This window comes from Coturnix japonica, chromosome 1 (assembly GCF_054131305.1).
Source record: "Coturnix japonica strain WE chromosome 1, WE-NBRP24, whole genome shotgun sequence".
Lineage (NCBI taxonomy): Eukaryota > Metazoa > Chordata > Aves > Galliformes > Phasianidae > Coturnix > Coturnix japonica.
In genome coordinates, this window is record NC_140663.1 from 165,015,252 (window position 1) to 165,029,553 (window position 14,302).

A 14,302-nucleotide genomic window follows, 5' to 3' on the forward strand; every position below is an offset into this window, starting at 1 on the left:
CTAACTGCATTTAAGATATACACATATAAAGTCAGCATGTATTTATAGAATTTAAACAGTGGTATTCCACCCACCCTCTTTATGCTTCATTGTTAACCAGTTCAGTCTTCACTGCAGCAAAGTATCCCAGAAGAAAAAAATAAATAAATTAAGTTTTCAGTTATGAACTACACAAAGGAAATCAGCACGTCTACCTGCTGTGACTAGATGAATGCAGGGAGAAAAACAGAGTTAATTCAAAACCAAATCAAAAAGTGAGGATCCATTCACAGTTATTCTTTGCAATCTGCTTGCTTTATGTTAGGCAGTAGAAACATCTGTTTGAAGCAACTTTTCTCACCAAAGGTTGCCTTTGTAATCATGCCTTAGTTGGAAACACACCCAGTATTCAGTGAACATATATATACTTAGATCACCCATGGGTTTTTGCTTTCAACATGGCTGACAAAATATCTAGGGTGGATGTCAACTCCACTTATTAGCAAATTCACATTTGTGCGCATTAGATTTAGTAAGATCTTCTTTTAAGTGCCAGAAGTCTCTACCTTCTAACACAAAAGTAGAAATTATAAAGCTAACATGCTCAGGATCTAACCCTCCACAATTCCTTATTAATGCAGAGATCTTTCAAATATGAAATTTGAACTTCAAAGTACAGAATTATTCACATGCTTTTTTTGGTAGAAATAATAGATATTAACATCCTAATTGTACTCCAAAAGATTTTGTTCCTGTTGCTTTTTCACATTGTCCTGGTTTAATTGGGTCAGAGCTGATTTTCTTCATAGGGTTTGTTTTGTGCAGCACTTGTTTTGTAAATATATATATATGTTTATATAATTATAATTACTGTTATTTTCCTCCTCCTTTACTGTCTTAATAAGTTTTTTGTTTTTTTTTCTCTCAACATATGAGTTTGTTTGTTTGTTTTTTCCAAATTCTCTCCCCTAATCCACTGGAAAGGGAGAGTGAATGAAAGACTATACAGTGTTTAGTTGCCAGCTGGGCTAAACCACAACAACTCTATGCATTACAATCATCCTCAATGTTGTTGTTTTGTTTTGTTTTGTTTTGTTTTTCTATCTGTTCTACCTACAGATAGACTCAAAATATACATCAACATTAAGAACAATAGAGTAAGGGAACAGGTGAAAAAAAAAAAGTGCAATTTAGCCTCTTGACCAAGAAAGAAGATGTCAGCTTTTCTAAAACAACCCTTTCTGGCTTGTTTGGCTCTGAAAATTTAAAGGGCTGAAGGTCCCTGCTTGTATCCTGGGAAAATGCAAAAGGCTGTGAAATGTTAGACAAAAAAAAGGAAAGAAATATTAGCTAGGAGTAGGTCACTTTTCTTTCATAGAGAAATGGCTGTTATTAATTTTCTGCAGCTTACAGTTCCCTCTCTGCAGAGTATTTATCTCTCCAGGTTATTGTTGTATGATAGTAAATTCTTAAGGTTTGCTTTTCTAGTAGGTCACACAACTTTACAGGATGTCCAAATAATTCAGCATCTCAGTGGAAAAAAAAAAAAAAAAGAAGCCATAGCATCTATCTTTATACAAGTGTCCCTCATGGCTAACCAAGGAAAACTTGAGCCTTTTTTTTTTTTTTTTTTTTTTAATTCATTTCTAAAATGTAAATTTGCTGAGGTATCAGTGGTGGAAGGTATAAATCTTTAAGCAGTGTCACTCTCAGTAGTTATACAGAATTCTCCTATAAATACAGCTTGTCTCAAGGGACTGCAATATTTGAACACTATCCCCCCTTTGAATAGCACAAGAGCTTTTCTATTAATCTGTTGTGCTTAGGAGCATTCAGTACCTGCTCTCACCTTCCATAAGAAACCAAGAAGCCAGACTAGCATCAGCCATCTATCGCACTGTTGGTTATCCCTGGAGACAGTGATAATTCTGAAATGAAAAAGATGCATTAAGATGATATATCCTTTTGCCCTTCTCTTTATTCCCCCTTAATCACTGCCCCTGCCAGCCCTAACAATCCCTTCAGAAAATTCTGTGAAGAAGAAACAATTAAGAAGAATAAGAAGCCAGCCAATAGAATGAATTTAAATTGACAGTCTAAATACTATTACAGCATAGATGCTAGCAAGGAATTATTTATTTATTTATTTATTTATTTATCTTAGTTTAGTGCTTTAAGGATTTAGACTTTTTGAATGCATTGCTGTGTTGCGCCCTGTGCCACTTTGGATAGTGAGTGAGGTACACCCTGATCTGACCAACTCATGTGAAAATAACCTTGAAAATACTATGTGGGTTACACTGTTCAGCTAATATAGAGTTATGCGATACTAGCATTCTTCACATCTCAAAGAGGCCATGAGTTTAATTTATGGGCAATACCTCTGATGTAAACTCTGAGTGCTGGATTTATCCCTGGCACTCTGACTCAGCAGCAAGTGGAAAATCCTTGGAGATAGACAAATTTATTATGGCTGCACACTTAAGGAGGCAGAATTTATTCCATCACGTGCTGTGGCAGTTATTCCCCCCTCCCCCTGGCTTTTTTTTTTAATAATAAAACTTAGCATAATTACAAAAAAGGAAGTAAAAAAAGAATGAAGATTGAAAACGTAGGGCTGTAATCTTAAAGTCGGAGAATGGATACAGTGAATCTAATAGGTTTCAAAACCAAGTGAGTGGATGATCACAACTTTTAATTGCAATTGTAATGGAAAGTGAGGTAAAATAGTAAAATTTAAAAGCATTGTAACTTGAATTCAGCAAAATCAAAAAGTAGCCTTGGAAATGGATGAAACAGCAGAGCTGTATAATGCAGGAGAAAAATGAGTTACTGACAGTAAGTGAATATTTATTAGGATTGTGGAAAAGGTGGCATGGAACAATTTGGACAACTGGAAGCTCTAAAGAATAGCTTAGAAAAAAACGAATAGTGCAATGAAATGAAAAGATTTACAAAAGTCAGATTAAAAAAGAGTAAAATTATATCTTTCACAAGATAATTGGGTTCAGAATAAAAGGGATCTTGGAAGACATAATTAATTTGGATCATCACATTTTACCTTGTAATAAAGTACACGTTTTTTCCATGTGAGGAATTGCTAGTAAAAACTGAGATATGCACAAGAAGCTTCAAGTGACTGAAAAATCAGCTAAAAGGAAGAAACCAACTGGATGATGCTGAAACAAGAAGTATACACTAAGTATTTTAAGTGAACATATTAAATAATCATTTTCAAAATTCACATAATGTAACATTTTCATTAATGAACTTCACTCAAAATGTAGGAGTCTCCTAATGAAAAGTGATGATTTGAAAATTACAGTTATTGTCAATATAAACTAATAAAAGGATGTTATTCATAGAAAGTTGTTCAACATTAAGATTTATATAAAGTAAATAGAGTAGCAGGCAAGATTACAAAGCATAAAGGATTTTAATTATTAGGGAATAATAAATCAAACAAAAGCCTTGTACTAATCTTAGAGCTTATCAATGGGGTGCCAATGGGAAGGAAGTGTATCTGAGAGCATTCATCAATCACAGGATAATTTGTGTGCTACCACTGTATTGTGGCAGCAAAAAAACCTAATGAAAGACTGGGATGTGTCAGGGGAGATGTTTCCAGAGGAGGGAGAGAGAATATTAATGCCACTGTAGCAGGCTTGGATGAGACCTCATCTGGAATATTGTGTTCAGTTCCTCATTCGTAGTCAGGAGAGATGAATTTGAAAAAGTATAAGAGACAGGCTTTTATGATCCTTAGGGGAAGGAAGAGTCTATTTCATGAAAAGACACAGAAAGAGCTTAGACTTTTAGAAGAACAAAAGCAGAGAAAGGGTAAGATTGCTGTCTTTAAGTACATCAGAATGGTAAAGCCAGAGACAGGAAGGAACTATGAAAGCTTAAGAATAGTTTTGGCTCGCAAACAAGTGGGAAGAAACTGTCCAGGAATAAATTTAGGCTGGAAAGGAAATGAGAGTAAAATACTGTTTTTCAGAAAAACAATTTTAGGAAATGTACTTTAACTATGTAACAGTGTCTTATATTTCAGTTTATTGGATGATGTGGTTACCTGCTGTGAGAGTGTCACAAGAAGTCTGTTCCTTCTCTGTGTTCATCTGCTGCTTTCAATGAATATGTGAATGCTTGCATGTATGAATATATATTTTTTGCATTAACACTGCAGTTTGTCTGGGATTATTCAAACACAGAGGCAAAAGGCCAATTATCCATATTTACACAACAGTTAAAGTGTAGGCTTAGCTGAGTAAATATACCTACCTCCTTGAAATGATAAAGCTATGCTTTAGGAAAAATACATCAATGCATCACATTTTTAATATTTAGATTAAGTAGTGAGTGGAGCTACTTACACGTTGTTCCTGTGCTCAAATCCATTTTTATAGCTCAGCCAAAGCACTAAAAAAGAGATTATTAAAACTGATGTAAAGGATGTAGTACACCACCACCACAAAACAAAACAAAACAAAACAAAACAAAATAAAATAAAATAAAATAAAATAAAATAAAATAAAATAAAATAAAATAAAATAAAATAAAATAAAATAAAATAAAATAAAAAAGTTAGGAAATAAAAAGACTGTCTCCATTTTTCTGCTTTTTGTTTGGTTGTTTTTTTCTTTCTTTCCCATAAGGTTAAGTTTTTATGAGGAAACTGATTTGAGTGGGAAGGTGGCAGAATAACCTATTATTCCAATCTAGAAATGATGAAGACTAAATATTAGAGAGTATGGCAGAACAGATGGTAATTGCTGAGCAGAAATGACTGAAAGAATCGTGTGGTGGTATGGAACACACTCAAGAAAACATCCAGAGTACAGCGTTGAAACAAGGAGTTAATGACATATGGAAACTTAAATGACAAAGCACTCACTCAGCACTGGTGGGGTCACACCTTGAGTACTATGTTCAGTTTTGGGCCCCTCACTTTACGAAAGACATTGTGGCCCTGCAGTGTGTTCAGAGGAGGGCAACAAAACTGGTGAGGGGTCTGAAGCACAGGCCTTATGAGAAGAGGCTGAAGGAGCTGGGAATATTCAGCCTGGAGAAGAGGAGGCTCAGGGGAGACCTCATTGCTCTCTATGACTTCCTGAAGGGAGGTTGTAGTGAGCTGGGGGATGGCCTCTTCTCTCGTGTCATTAGTGACAGGACCAGAGGGAGTGGTTTCAAGCTACGTCTGGGAAGATTCAAGCTGGACATTAGGAAGTATTACTTCTCAGAAAGGGTAGTCAGGCACTGGAATGGACTCCCCAGGGAGGTGGTGGAATCACTGACCCTGGGGGTGTTCAAGGAAAGACTGGATGTTGTGTTGAGGGACAGGGTTTAGTGGGAGCTACTAGTAATAGGTGAACGGTTGGACTGGATGATCTTTTAGGTCTTTTCCAACCTTGGTGATTCTATGATTCTATGAAAGGGGAGAACTTGACAGTTAGAACAGAAAATTAACTCATTGAGGAAAAAAAAAAACATGGAGAGAGCTGTCAGAGGATGGGAAGCTGGTGCTGGACTGAAGTGGGAGTAAAGGAGTGAAGAGCTGAGGGAAAATTCATGTTTGCAGTGAAAATGGAGTGGAGAGGGCTGTACCCAACAGGTAGTTGTTGATGAAGCTGGAGACCCGTTACAAGCGGTGTCCTCCAGGGATCAGTATTGGGGCATGTTTTGTTTAGTATCCTTACTGATGACCTAGATGAGGGGATTAAGTGTATCCTCATTAAGTTTGCAGATGACAAAAAGTTGGGAGCTGGTGTCGATCTGCTTGAGGGTAGGGAGGCCCTTTAGAGAGATCTAAATAAGCTGGATCACTGGGCTGAGGTGAATGGGATGAGGTTCAACAAGGCCAAGTGCCAGGTCCTGCATTTTGACCACAATAACCTCATGCAGCACTATAGGCTTGGGGCTGAGTGGCTGGATGACTGTGGAAAGTGACCTGGGGGTGTTGATTGATGCTCAGCTGAACATGAGCTGACAGTGTGCCCAGGTGGCCAAGAGGGCCAACAGCATCCTGGCTTGTATAAGAAATAGTGTGGCTAGCAGGAGCAGAGAGGTGATCATCCCTCTGTACTCAGCTCTGGTGAGACCGCATCTCAAGTATTGTGTTCAGTTTTGGGCTCCTCACTGTAAGAAAGACATTGAGGCCCTGCAGCGTGTCCAGAGAAGGGCAACAAAACTGATGAGGGGTCTGGAGCACAAGTCTTATAAGGAGCAACTGAGGAAGCTGGTATTGTTTAGGCTGGAGAAGAAGAGACTCAGGGGAGACCTCATTGAACTCTACAACTTCCTGAAGGGAGGTTGCGATGAGGAGGGGTTTGGCCTCTTCTCCCAGGTAACAAACAGGATCCGAGGAAATGTCTCTTGTAGATCCTTTCCAACCTTGACATTCCATGATTCTATGAACTTCACAGGAACATGTGTCCAGGGATGGGGTCAGTTCTTGGCTCTCTGCTACATGACAACAATTAGATTTTTGAGAAAATATTCCAGAAAGGCTGGCTGAATTTTCCATTCCCTTTAAGAGATAATTTTACTGGGATGATATAGCTGCTTACATACTGTACTGTGCCCTGAACATGCATGTTACACAGAGCATTGTCTGGAGAGTTTAGCATCAAACAATTGCTGTCTACCACCTGGTGGGTTGACCTGCTTTTCCTGACTGCTGCCGCTCAGAGACAGCAAAAACTGAGATCAGTGTTTGCATTCTTTTTCCTCTGCCCTTGAATTACCTTCTAGTCTCCTGCAGTTTGTACATGTCTGTTTTCCTCATCGTTTTGCTCTTGTCATCTTTGAGACATTACACTAATTTGTTCTTTCAAAATGATCATACATCAGCTTACAATACATTTGTAACAGAAATGGTTTACTTCACTATTAGTTTCAATAGCATTAGCTTTTACCATTTATAGTGTAATACTTAAGCCCTTGTTTCTGTAAAATACAGCTGATTTACCTTCTTTGAGACAGTGCAATTTTTCTGGGAATCTTGTTTCAACATTGTTTATGATTGCTCTCTGGCTGCTAGAATTACTATCAGCAGTGGTTGGAAAGGCCACAATTATGGTCCTTAGTCAAAAAGAGAACAGATAATGGTGATTTATTCTTTCAGAGTGAAATTCCAGCCTACTTGCCATTTGCTAAAATATTTCTTGTGCAGATATGAACTGAGAGACACTTTCTATATTCCAGATTAAGCCTTAGTTTTAGCTTTTCTGTTTATTGGATTTAAAAAATGATATAAGTGAGAAGGAGGGCTGGGAAATGGCTGTCTGCCTCAGTTCACATTCAGTCGGGAGCTTCACTGTGTGACAGTCTGTTTATGGTTTATGTTATCATCTGAATTTTGCATTAATGGTTTTATTGAAAGTCTGGAATGGAATTCTGCCAGTATGACCCAAGTCAGATTTTGCTTAAGAACTGCACACTAAAAAATAACCATTTTCAATTTAGCTCTATCTTGTTTGCTTTTGACTTATCTGACAAGTTGCCTTTTTATCTTCTTGTATGCCTTTCTTCCTAAGGAAAGTCATGAGTAAAGATGGAAATAATCCTCAAACTACAGTTTTAACTTGAAGTAAATTGGTGGTACTCCTGTTTAAGTCTGAAAAATGGTCACACTGGTATTAGGAAAGCTGTGACATTCAATGAGATGGCAGTTGAGAAATTTTTAAACACTGTTCTTTCAGTACTGAATTGATTAAATATTTCACTTCTTCTGAGCTACAAAGCTTATCTACTATGAGAACTTAGTCCAAATACCATAAGGACCAAGTGCGGAGTTGCAGGTATCATTTTTTTCATATGCTCTTTAAACTGAAAGAAGGTGGATTATTTTGTAGATTGCAAGTCTTCCACTACTTGCTTTGCTCATAAGAAAAAAAGATCATTCATATATCGTTGGCAAAGAAATTTTAATGATTCTCTGACTCTGGTTTAATTTCAGTCTCTAAATGGAGAAGTTAGAATCTGTATTATAGACAAAATCAGCCTATGTGGTCCACTCTTCTCTGCAGCACTCATTGTGCATTGAAGTAGAACTCGATCTTCATCTTTTGTTGCCTCCCCAGATTCTCCACAGAAAGTTGTTGAATTCTCTCTCATACTGTATTCTCTTGTTCAAGTGTTTTTCTTAGCCTTATTTTAGTTTTAAATGCAGAAACATGAACAGAATAGGGGACATTTTCATGGCAGTAGCTGAATACATTTAAAATAACTTCAAGAAATTGTGCTGAAGCAACGTATTTATAGACCAGACATTTTGATCTCTTCACAAAGACTTTTATTTATTCTCTGAAATGTTCTAACCATCACCAAATGAAGAAAACACAGTTATTTTGAATCTGGATAAGTTCATCCTTAACTAATTTAACCACAGATACTCTCCTTGATTTTCTGTGCTTTTCTTAATTAATTCTTAAAAAGAGTAGTTAATATACATTTGTACAATACAATTGAGACCCATTACCTTCAAAAATTAATTAGTTTTAAATTAACCTGAATTCAGAATTCCATGTGGGAAAACTAATATACTGTTAACATCTCTGAAAGTTGTACAGCACCGAGAAAAAAAAAAAACAACAAACCCAAAACCATGAAACATCATGCTCATTCAAGAGGTTTTATTTTCCCGTCTGGTTTATGAGCCAGAGCCCCCACTGTTCTTTGCTTCAAGCCCTGTTCCTGGCTTTGTCACAAAGCTTTCCAAACAAGTTATAGGGCAAAGCTTGCTGAAAGAGTGTTTTAGACACTGATTCATTAGAAAACCTGCTTTGTGTAGAGTAATGGGAAACTGTATTCTTTGAACAGCAAGCCTGACCACTTCATGGCTTCCACGAGAGGAAAAAAAAAACCAAACAAAAACAAATAAACTTCCACATGTTCATTTTTTACTACGATGCTTTCATCAAACTGCCTACTGCCCAAGGAGGGATTAATTTCACCGGCTACTAGATTTCTACACATTAGATATTCAGACAGCATCCAGACTAGGCAGCCTTTGCTTCTGAATATTACAGGAAACAGGCATTGCAGGTACAGTTCATGTGACCTAATTCAGAGGTCTAGTATCTTTACTTTTGGCTGGGATGAATCCGAATGTGTATTTGACTACTTCCTAAGAAGACTCCATCTTCTTTCGGTAATTGCTCATGCCTAAACATTTGCTTTTCAAATTACTTTTTAGAACAATTTTTATAAAGTAAAAATAGTAAGAATTGGAGGAGAGAAAAGTACTGTGTCTTTACTTGCAAAGAATCAGTATTACACTTCAGGTGCATAAAGCATGACGTATTAAATACTCAGGTGTTTTACTTACAAGCAGTGTCTGAGGCATCCAAACCACACTGTGGTACCTCAGTGTCTGCTTCTGCTCCTGCCAATCAAGAATACTGAAATGATGTCCAGCCAGTATATCCTCTGGTTAGCAGTAGAAAACACCTAGAGAACAGTGGTAATTACGCAGAGGAACATATGAAGGAGAAAGATTCCTCTGCATTGGTGGCACGATTACAGACACAAGCACCAACCATTCACCACCAGCAGCAATGGGACAGTTCCTAGTGCTCATAAGAAGCAGGCCAAAAGCCACATGAAATAACAGAAATCAAAATACAAAGAAGCAAAGAAAGACAAGGGAACCACCAATATTCTGGCTGTAAGAAGTAATTTAATAGGTACGATGAGTTCTGAGTCTGGGCTATAGCACATACTAAAAGAAAGTTAGAAAAGAGTACCTGCTCCAAACCTGTCGTGTACCTTTCTGTGTGATCCAGGGGAACTTTATTCCTCAGCCCCAGGTCCAGTGATGATTTCAGTCCACAACAAGAGCACTAAACCAAGGTGCACCACAGAGTGCAGGATAGAAGTGTTTCAGTCCCACTATTGATTTAAATGTCGCATGTATTTGGAAGCAGTGAAAAGTGCGTGAAATAAATCAGGGAATAAAACCATTACAACTGCAGTGGGTCTTCCTTTCATTTCTTATCTTGGATAGGTTTACTTTTCTTTGGAAATTATGCTCTTGATCTTAACCCCACAGAATCTCTTGCTAGAAGTTCACCAGAACATACTAAATTTCTGTCTCTGAATATTTTATTCTGTTTTCATTATGTGGATTAGGAAGCATTTGGGCTGAATTCAGAGTGTTGTAAGAAATGGCCACTGAATGGATTTGTTAACATAGGCTTGAATATACTGTACTTGTTTCTAGACACCAGGGAGCCTGAATGGAAAAGAGATAATGCCGTTGGGCCTGTGGTGGTGACCACACATTGGCTTTTCAATGCTGACAGGAAGCTGCATTCACCCTAGAGACAACTGTATCCATCAGGCACAATCTTGGGCATGGTGTGATGCTCAAGTTAGGGAAAAAGTGTGCTACAATCCTTACAAATTACTGTGGAATGTTTCCACATTCTGGAAATTCCTAAACCTTTATCTTTGGTATAAAAGTCAGGAGAACTTACCTTAGAACATTGGGACTGAAGGGAAACTTGTCACAGGTAAATTATTTTTTAATTTCAGTACTATACATGATGTTATTTTAACTGAGGTCATATCTTTGGTCATTTCCAAAAGACTGTTTAAGGGGTTAAGATAATTATGCCATCATATAAGTTACGCTACTATTGTATTGTCGATCTGCACCCCACATCAAGCCAAGAACCACAAGGTAAAACACACTTCTGCACCATGCAAAAGCAAAGTTGAACCTTTTCTATGGAATTTCTCAACCTGAATCAACCTTTGCTCCCACAATGTTTGCAAAGAACTCTGCATGATCTATGGCTGAGCCTCTGACTTTCTGTTTCCACAGTCCAATTGTGATGCTGCAGAGCAAGAAATAACTTGAAGATTTTAAACTCTGGCAAATACTTGCAGTATAGATTGCTTATTCTGCTGCTTTTAGCTTTTTATGCCTGTTATACTTGGGCCAAAATTTTGAAATGCAGTATAAATTTTGGTATCCCAAATTGGCATGAGTCTGGCACTCAGAGAGGTAGAGTGCTTATTACATGAACACATTAATCTCTCAATGTTCTTATGCTATCTTTAACCAGTCTGAGCTGGGGGAAGACCATTAGCAAGGAATAAAGAAGTATGAAGGAAGCATGACTGCACTGTAAGTGAGCTTGAAGTCAGAGCCCTGCAGGAGGCCACCATTGCTGAAATCTTGATCTTGGGCTTCTTCTCTTCTGAGAAGAAGATGACAAAACCATTATTTTGAGTACTCTAAATAATTGATAAACTCTACATCATTAATTTGAGTATTGAAAGAAATACATTAAAGAGTAAGAAATATTGTGTGCTTGGAAAGTGATGCCGCTAGCTGTACTAAGAGGTAGTAAATATGGGAACATTTTACATATCTATAGGAATCCAGAATATGAAAGAGGTTCACAAAGACTAAGGACCGGTTTAAATTTGGTGAGTCAACTTTCAGTCTGGAATGCTTAACAAACACAAATGCTGAATGTTGAATACCCCAATGAAACTTGTTTGCTGCTTGCCGAAGGCAGTGATAGTTAATGACTGGCTCTGATCTCAGAGACTCAGAAGATTTTACTGAGATTTACAAGTCTGAGAACTCTGTCAGCTCAGAAGAGCTCTTACACAGCTATGAGATGGCCAAGAAAGCAATTCAGAGAATGAAAATTCTGCTAAGTGAACAATCATGGTCGATATAAAATTTTTTGGCAGTTTATAAATACATAATTATGTGGATGATTTTTCCCAGAATAGATTATTTATTTTCGCAAGTAAATTTGAACATGTAGCTGATGTTTGACTTTACTGAGAAGAATAACAGAATATTTATAGCTGTTGTTTTAGTGAAAGTTAAAGGAAGGCTTCCACTCCTGAAAGGAGATGCACTACTTACTAGCAAATACACTCCCAGCAGGCAGAAAATTCAAAGGCCAAACCATCCTAACCTATTCATGTAGATACCTTATTGGATTTATTTTTTTTGGAAAATCATGGAATTTAATCACAGAGAGTGTTCCAGGTTAACCCTCTGAGGCAGCTTATCACCACACAACTTGTCACAGTCCCCAGATGGGACAGGGGAATCAGAAAGTTAAAAAAAAACTCCTGCAAAAACTCCTGGGCTGAGATAAGGCAGTTTACTGGTAAAATAAAATCAGCATGTGCAAGCAGAGCAAAAAGGAATTTATTCACTACTTCCCTTCAGTGGTCAGGTGCTGAGCCCCTCCCAGGAAAGTAGGGCTTACTATTTGTAATGGTTTCCTGGGAAGACAAAAACCATCTTCCCCACTTCTTCCTTCTTTACCCCAGCTTTTATTGCTGAGTATGATGCCATATGTTGTGAGATATCCCTACAGCCAGTTTGAGTCTGCTATCCTGGTTCTGTCCCCCCCAGCTAGTCTCTAGCAGGTAAGCACTGCTCAGGAACAACTACAAAACTGTGTTATCAGTACTTTTTATCACAAATTTAAAACATAGAACTGTTGGATCTGCTATGAAGTAAAGTAACTCTACCCAAGTAAAAAGCAGTATAGAAGATGATACGGAAGATGCTGAGATCACAGCTTCGATTATCTAACATATATATTAGTTATATTTAGTTTTAAAATTTTAAGCCTCAGCTGACTTTTCATGTGAAGACATCAGATCTTATTTAAGTGATAGGGTTTCACACAAACATCCTGGCCAACCTCTTCCATCTGGAGGAGGTATCCAGTGCCACATATATCTGCCTATGGAATAATGACTGGATTACTGTTACCCTCATTTTTATAGCCCATAACTGTGTACAGAGTACAGATGATCCAATATGATCCAATAATAATCCCTGGAAGCTGAAAAGTAGGACCATTTGTGATGGTTTTTTCCAGTGTACTCATGGATGGTGTTCAGGATGCTGGAAGGTGGTAAAACAAGAATAAGGGCAAGATGAGATCACAGAAACATAGACAGCCTGGGTTGAAAAAGTCCGTAGTGATCATCTAGTTTCAACACCCTTGCTATGTGCAGAGTCACCAACCACCAGAGCAGGCTGCCCGGAGCCACATCCAGCCTGGTCTTGAATGCCTCCAGGGATGAGGCATCCACAGCCTCCTTGGGCAACCTGTTTCAGTGCATCACTACCCTGTGTGAAAAACTGCCTCCTAATATCTAATCTAAACCTCCCCTGTCTTAATTTAAAACCATTCCACCTTTTCCTATCACTATCCACCCTCGTAAACAGCCATTTCCTCTCCTGTTTATATGCTCCCTTCAAGTATTGAAAGGCCACAATGAGGTCCCTGTAGAGCCTTCTCTTCTTTAAGCTAAACAAGCCCAGTTCCCTCCACCTTTCCTTGTAGAAGAGGTCTCCAGCCCTCTGATCATCTTAGTGGCCCTCCTCTGGACTTGTTGCAAGAGCTCTGAGTCTTTCATGTGCTAGAGGCCCCAGGCCTGGATGCAGTACTGCAGATGGGTTCTCACAAGTGCCAAGTAGAGGGGGACAATCACCTTCCTCTCCCTTCAGGCCACTACTCTATTAATGCAGTCCAGAGTACAGTTGGATTTCCAGGCTGCAAGTGCACACTGCTGGCTCATGTCCAGCTTCTCATCCACCAGGATCACCACATCCTTCTCCATAGGGCTGCTCTTAATGAGGTCTTACCTCATTCTACATAAATACCTGGTATTGCCCTGGCCCAGGTGCAAGACCTCTGAACTAGGCCTTAATGAACCTCTTTAGGTACACATGTGCCCTCTTCTACAGCCTGTCCTATGAAAGCCCTCTGGATGACTTCTATTCATCCAGTGTAATGACTGCACCTCTCAGCTTGGTGTCATCTGTCAACTAGCCAAGGGTGTACTCAGTGTCATTGTCTAAGACTCTGATGAAGATTTTGAAGAGCGCCAGTCCCAAGATCGACCCCTGGGGGACACCGCTTGTGTCCGGTCTCCACCAAGCCACAGAACTGTTAAAACATCCCCATTCTTGGCGATTAAAGACCCTCCAGAAGGACTGGCACAATTTTGATTCTTTGCTGCAGTACACACTTCAGCTACCCTCTGGTGTGTTAACATACAGTCTGGTAGAAGAAATATTTAGATGTCTAAAATAAGTCACATGAATCTTTCCTTAAAATGTGCCTATTTTTTCCATGCTTTTATTTTCTTCTTTTTTTCAAATACAGAGTGACTCACTCTGACATCTATGCAGTGCATATGTAAAAATAGTAGAGACAAATCTGTTCATCTCAAAAATCATTATTATTATTATTTTGATTGTAGGTGATTTCAGTGCAGGATAATCACAGAGATCCAGTAGAGTGGTTCACGTGTTTTGGTT